The sequence below is a fragment of the Papaver somniferum genome, chromosome 6, assembly GCF_003573695.1.
Source record: "Papaver somniferum cultivar HN1 chromosome 6, ASM357369v1, whole genome shotgun sequence".
In the NCBI taxonomy this organism is placed as follows: domain Eukaryota; kingdom Viridiplantae; phylum Streptophyta; class Magnoliopsida; order Ranunculales; family Papaveraceae; genus Papaver; species Papaver somniferum.
This window is the reverse complement of record NC_039363.1, coordinates 137,516,039-137,522,711: the sequence shown is the minus strand read 5'-3', so window position 1 is coordinate 137,522,711 and position 6,673 is coordinate 137,516,039. Positions and strand designations below refer to the sequence as shown.

At 36.9% G+C, this 6,673-nt stretch overlaps 1 pseudogene; it reads right to left on the bottom strand.

The window, feature by feature from the left end:
- Positions 1-4,851: 4,851 nt before the first annotated feature.
- On the bottom strand, positions 4,852-4,951 carry LOC113292199 (annotated as a pseudogene).
- Between the last annotated feature and the right edge of the window lie 1,722 nt (positions 4,952-6,673).

Here is a 6,673-nt window from a genome sequence, read left to right as displayed (position 1 = left end):
AATCTCTAGCGTGTACTGTTGGTGGGAAACTAGAAAATTGCGGTTTATCTTTTGTTTTCATTGATTTGATTGACTAACAGTGGTTGAACTTTGATTGCACCTAGTTTGTTTATGCTTGAGAATCTTCTCTTCTGATATAAGATTCACTCAAACTAGTTCAGAGTTTCGACAGGGATCTTTAGACTGTTGTTAGTTCTAAAGACGATCTTGTGATAATCCATTGTTAACAGACTCCGTTCTGTGCGTGATTGATCACAAGAGAATCAAGTGATTGTGTGCAGGTTATTATTAAAGATCTAAGAAGATTTGAAGACGAAGAAGATATTGAAGATTTCTGATTTGTGGGTTCATAATCTTTGGTGTACACAATACTTGTTTCGGTAAAAGAGGATCCAATTAATAATCACAAAATTGGTTAAATAGACCAAAATCAACAATTCCTAGGTGAAAATGACATTTAGATTTTGATACTGTTTAAATGGACAAAAATGTAAAAATAGCCAGGATGTAAACAGTTTCATCCTACCCATTTTCAAATACTTTTTCTTATTTTTAATTTATATCAGGATGCATCCAGTTTCATCCTTACCATTTTTTAAGTTTAAGTCAGGATGAATCCAGTTTCATCCTTGCTATATTTCTAGTGTCCATTTCACCCGTACTAATTTTTACTCGTCCATTTGAACCATGTTTTAAAAATATTTGGACAAATGACCCATTTTCCGATTAATAATCGGTTTATCCTTGTGATAGATTGGATTGATTAACTGAGTAGATCGGCATCAACACAATTCTTTGGATTGATAGTGTTGTTGGCCTAATCTTAAATGATTACTTCGGTAATTGAACATAAGATATATCTAAGGACCTGACGAAGGAGTTTATGTTAAGATAAACAGAAGAGCCTTTGTCCGACTCATATCACTTGGTTGAATAGAGTTTATACCAAACATAATTGTTTTTCCTTTACTGTTTGGAATACGAACCAAAGAAATTGTTCCAAATACGTGACTTATTTATAAGTTGGAGGCGTGGGAATACAGATAGAACTAGGTGAACTATAGGTTTAATTGCTTGGTCTCAACTATACAAAGTTGGGTGTAATTTTTTGTAGCGGCTTAATCCTGAGAGTATTCAATTATGGATAAGGACCCGGGGTTTTTCTGCATTTGGCTTTCCTCGTTAACAAAAATCTTGTTGTGTCATTTACTTTATATTTCCGCATTATAATTGTTTTATTATAATTAAAGTAAATCGCACAAATGTTAATCTCTATTTACTTGATAAGTGAATCCTATTGTGTTTGGTTAAGTCCGAACCTTTTTATCAAGTAAACATACTTCGTTGTTATATTGTCTCGATCTCGTATCCATAGACAATCAAACGAAGTGTGAACCGACTAATTGTATTGTCTCGACTCAGTCCATAGACAATCACTTTTGGAGAAATGACTTATAGGTAGGAAAAGCTTTAGCTTGAGGTATATTTGGGTAACCTCGCCTTTTTTAATTGGTATCAGAGCAGGCAAACACGAAAAGATCTAACAATCTGTGTTTGGCGCGATCCAACCTATAAGAATTGAATCTAATGTCTGATTCAGTTAACATTATGCAAGAGTATGAATACTCAAAAGCTGAAGATGTTACTACTTCGTTGACTTGTGATCCAGGAGTTATGAAAACATCTATGTCTATTGAAAGACACATTTTTGTGTCTGAATTGTCCTCAGTGTCTCTATTGTTAGTGCTCGATTTTTGTACTAATTATGGTGCTTTATGTGTGTAGGTATTTTTGGCCAATAAACATTTTTGGAAAAATCGGCTCGAAAAATTATGCGGAACACCCCCCGGAGGATATTTTTTATGCGGACTCTCAGATTGGATAAGGGGCACCCAGTTACTAAGGGGCATCCCAGGGCGCCACCTGCTATTCGCACCACTGTCGTGGATAAGGGGCAGGTCATCTTCTTCATTCAAATTCCAAGTTTTGGCGGGAAAGTTTTGCAGCGGAAGAACAGAATTAGGGTTAGTGGTTTGGGCGTGATTTCTTGAGATTCAATGGCTGAAACTGTTAGGGAATGTTCCTTTGGTCGAGACAGGATTGGTATGGGCTTTGGAATCGACTAAATTGGACTAGATAACTCGCGAGAAGAAAACATGGGAGTTTATTCTCGGAAGAAGTTATCACGGGATTTGCGCGAGCAGCAGAGGAGTTTGCACGTGTTTGGAAGATCCTAACAACTATTTGGAGTGTGAAGGAGTTAAATATGGCAATTTGGAAGCTTCAGAACGCGTGTAGAGATCAAAAAATCTGAATTATTTCCTAAACCGGCGTTGAAGAATAATGGAGAATTATATGAAGTTATCACGTGAGATTTTGCTGTTGCTGGGTTATAAATAGGTATTAGATATCATAGAAGGTTACAGAGAGTTTGTGAAGGATTTGGGAACATCACAGAGGCGAAATACGATCACCAGATAAACCTGCTTCTAGTGCTGCTCATCTGAAGAACACGAAGAACAGACCATCCAAGACAGTCGGATTTCAACAGTGGAAACGACATATAGGCGTGGGTCAAGATCTACAGAATCAGCGACAGTACTGTTCTATCGTTCTTTGGTTTGCTACAATTATAAGCAATACAAACCCGGTTTTGAATTATTTCTCCCTTTTCATCATTTGTAAACACCATCGGAGCAATGAAATCAACTTTTGAGCGAGTTTCCAACATGATAATGAGCTAAATCTCCCACAACCAAGGGAATGAGGAAGCTATTTACGCATGAATAATTGGTAACCATTTTATTTTCTCTAATTTATAATTTATAATTCACTCAATCACTGCTTTTGCAGAGTTTTAAATTGTTTGCATAATTTTCTTAATTAGTTGTGATTCAATCGGATAGGTTATACTTTGTTTAGTCAATTGATAATCTATTCTTAGGGAATACAATTGATATTCGAGAATTTTCCTGATTATTTGTGAATTAAGAAATAAGGGACTTAAAAGATAATTAGAGTTTTGGATTATTTTCCATAATCTATTCATGTGTGATAATGGAATCACTGTCTTGCTTATTCCTAATAATCTTGAATTAAGTTTTGTTTGTTTTTAAACTTCATTAAATCTAAAATCTTTTGCTTTCACAAGTCTCAACGAACCTATTACTACCACAACAACTTGAAATTACATCAATTTTTGGCGGCGCCGACGCGGACTTGTCTTTAGGCTAGAGTTTTTAGATATTTTTTTTTAGGTTTTTATTTGTTTTTCATTTTTATTTTATTTGTTCTTCTTTACGTTTTTGGGTTTTTGTATTTTCCTTACAGATTTTGGAGTTTGGAGCGAAAGAAAAATTTGCCAAACTTTTTGGTGAATACTTAAAGATTTGGAGTAAAAGCAAAGCGAAGGGAGTGAAAGAAAAGAAGAATAAAAATTAATTAAAGAAAAAGAGAGAGAGAGACAATTTTTTTAGATTATCTTTTTATTTTGCACTTTATTTTTGGACTTTGGGACTTTATTTTTTATTTTTTTAAAACCCTACGGAAGGGTAGTTTAAATATCAATTGTTTGCAGAGAAGGACGGATCGCCTCGGCCCCTCGGGTTTGTACATGACATAGGAGTCGTTGCCCGAGTCGACTTCAGCGGTTCATCCCCCGTCTGGTACGGGAAGTAAGTTTGTCGAAACACTCGCGAATCCCCTGTCAGCGAGTTACTGTATTCCTTCGTTTGCATATATGCTGAGGATTTGAAAATGGGTGCTTTAATTTCCTAGTAAAGGGAAAGGACTGGCCATACAAGATAAGGGTTCGGATTTCATCACCGTTCCCTTCTTTCCCGCCTTAGAAAAACGAAACCAAACGCGAACCTAAGCCTAAAATTTGACTAGAGAGAGACCTATAGGGTAACAAGCTTAATAGGAAAGTCATTCGAAAAATATTGGTTACTCTTTTAAGAATGATTTAAAGTTCATGATGGTTTCTGCGAGTTGAATACGCTTTCTTGTAACGCCGGTGAGGCCTTGGGTATCAAAGCTCCACTGAGATTCCCTCTTCTCGATTCAACTTACTTAAACTCGGATTGATTCCAGAGGGGTTTGCTTAAATTGTAACGAATTCCCTTTCGAAGGATTATAAGCTGGTCTAGAAACAATCTAAGTGGAGCCATCATGCTTTTTGTTTGCTAGAAATCAGTAGGTTTGTTGTGGTGGAGTCAGCCTTGTTTGTGTTTGCATAGAACTTCCCTTCCTTTTAGGATTTCTTTCTTTTTCTTTTGTTTTTCTAGTGTATGCCCAAGGTTATTAAAGAGTGGGCTTGGAAAAGGAACACTCTAGGTCGTTTGATTAGTGATAAACCTAGTAGTTCTTCTTGTGAAGGCGGGGATCTCGAAGGCTCTTCTTTTGAGAGCCTTGTCTTTGGAAATTTCAGCTTTGAAAACTTGACAATTAGTGAAGAAAGTACTCCTAGTCCTTTGGTAGTGCCAGAAATGGAAACTTTGAAAGCTTTACTAAGCCCAACTAGGACCTCTCGTTCGTCTTGTATCAAGTTAGCTGAAACCGAGGCAAATTATGAACTCAAACCTGGAACTTTACAGATGCTCCCAATCTTTTTAGGAAAAGAGAATGAGAACTCCTATTTTCATGTTAGGGAATTTGAGGAAGTTTGTAGTACTCTGAAGATTAAAAACCTTAGTGATGATGCGTTAAAACTTAGGTTATTCTTCTTTTCCTTAAAAGATAAAGCAAAATCTTGGCTGTATAGTTTGGCTTCTGAGTCAATTGAAACCTATGACCAACTTACATCTGCCTTTATACAAAAGTTTTTCCCAAGGCACAAAACATCGTCTACTAGGACACAAATCTGTACTTTTGCTCAACAAGAGGGAGAATCTTTATATAGGTATTTAGAAAGTTTCAATGACTTAATATCTCAATGTCCTCATCATGGTTTAGAGATGGTTAGGTTAGTTCAGATCCTCTACGAGGGTTTAGATTATTCAACAACAACCATGGTTGAGTCCTTATGCACAGGTGGGTTTGAGAATAAAAATGTTGAAGAGGCGATGAAATTTTTGAATGAAATCGCCGATAAGACCCAACAATGGGAAAATAGTAGGGAACCCAAGAAACAATTCTTCTAAGTAGAGGAAATGTCAATAGGGTAGAAGGATCTTATGAGTCAGATGCTAAAATAACAGCCATAGCCAAAAGGTTAGAAGCCTTAGAATTAGGTCATTCTAGTGGTAATAATTGTAGAATAGAGACTTCTTGGGAAGGCCATACTGTTGAGGATCAAGCCAATGCTCTTTATAACAACACTAGATTCGATAACCGTCAGAAGTTTGACCCATATTCAGAAACCTATAACCCTGGATGGAGAAACCATCCCAACCTTTCTTGGTCTAAGTGACAGAATCAAGGTCAGTCTAGTAACTCTCAGGTTCCCCCAGGTTTTGTCTATACTAAGAATCCTTCAGCTCCGGCATAGTTTCAGAACCCTTCGGGTAAGAATATTATGAGTTTAGAAGAGTTTCTTGCTTTGTTAACTCGTAACACTGTGCAGTTTCAACAATCTGTCGCTCAAGGTTTAGAAGAAAATTAGAGAATAGCTCAGGCTAACTCTCAGGCTATTTCCGAGTTGAAAACCCAGGTTAGTCAGATAAATGAGTCTTTAAGAGAAAGAGGTAAGTTTCATAGTCAAACTCAACCCAACCCTAGAGGAATTAATGAAATAGGTGAAAGACCATCCGAACATGTAAATGCTATTAAAACACTTAGGAGTGGTAGAGTGATAGGCAACAAGGTTTCCATGCCTGATAGTGAACATGCTGTAGTTCACCCTTCTGAACCAGAAACTGAGGAGACTGATAGAGTCTCTAAATAGACCAATGAGGGTCATATTGAGCCCGATTTTGTTCCTAGAGACCCATTCCCACATCTTCTAGTTCCAAATAAGAGGGAGTATAACTTTAATGATATATTAGAGGTTTTTAAGCAGGTAACTATCAACCTTCCATTATTAGATGCGATTAAGCAGATTTCCGCTTATGCCAAGTTTCTTAAGGATATGTGTACGCGAAAGCGAAAACTTAGTGTCCAGAAGAAAGCCTTCCTAGCTAGTCATGTGAGTTATATTATTCAGAATACCACTACTCTTAAGTATAAAGACCCAGGGTCCCCTACTATTTCTTGCATAATAGGTAAATACCATGTCAAGAAAGCTTTGCTTGACTTAGGAGCCAGTGTGAACTTACTTTCATACCATGTGTACCTTAAGCTAGGACTTGGTGAGATGAAACCTACCCAGATGACACTTCAGTTAGCTGATAGGTCCGTTAAAATTCCTCGTGGTGTGATCGAGGATGTTCTTATAGAGGTCGACAAGTTTATATATCCTGTGGATTTTGTTATCCTAGATACCCAACCTGTCCCTGACCCAGAGAACCAGATACTAGTGATTTTAGGTCGCCCGTTTTTAGCTACATCCAATGCGATCATCAACTGTCTAAACGTTATTACAAATTTGTCTTTTGGTAATATGACTATTGAGATGAACATTTTTAATATTAGTAAGCTACCCTCTGAACTCGATGAATCGAACATAGAAGAGGTGAACATGATAGGAACATTAGTCGAGGAGTCATTACCAACCACTTTGTTAGAAGATCCATTA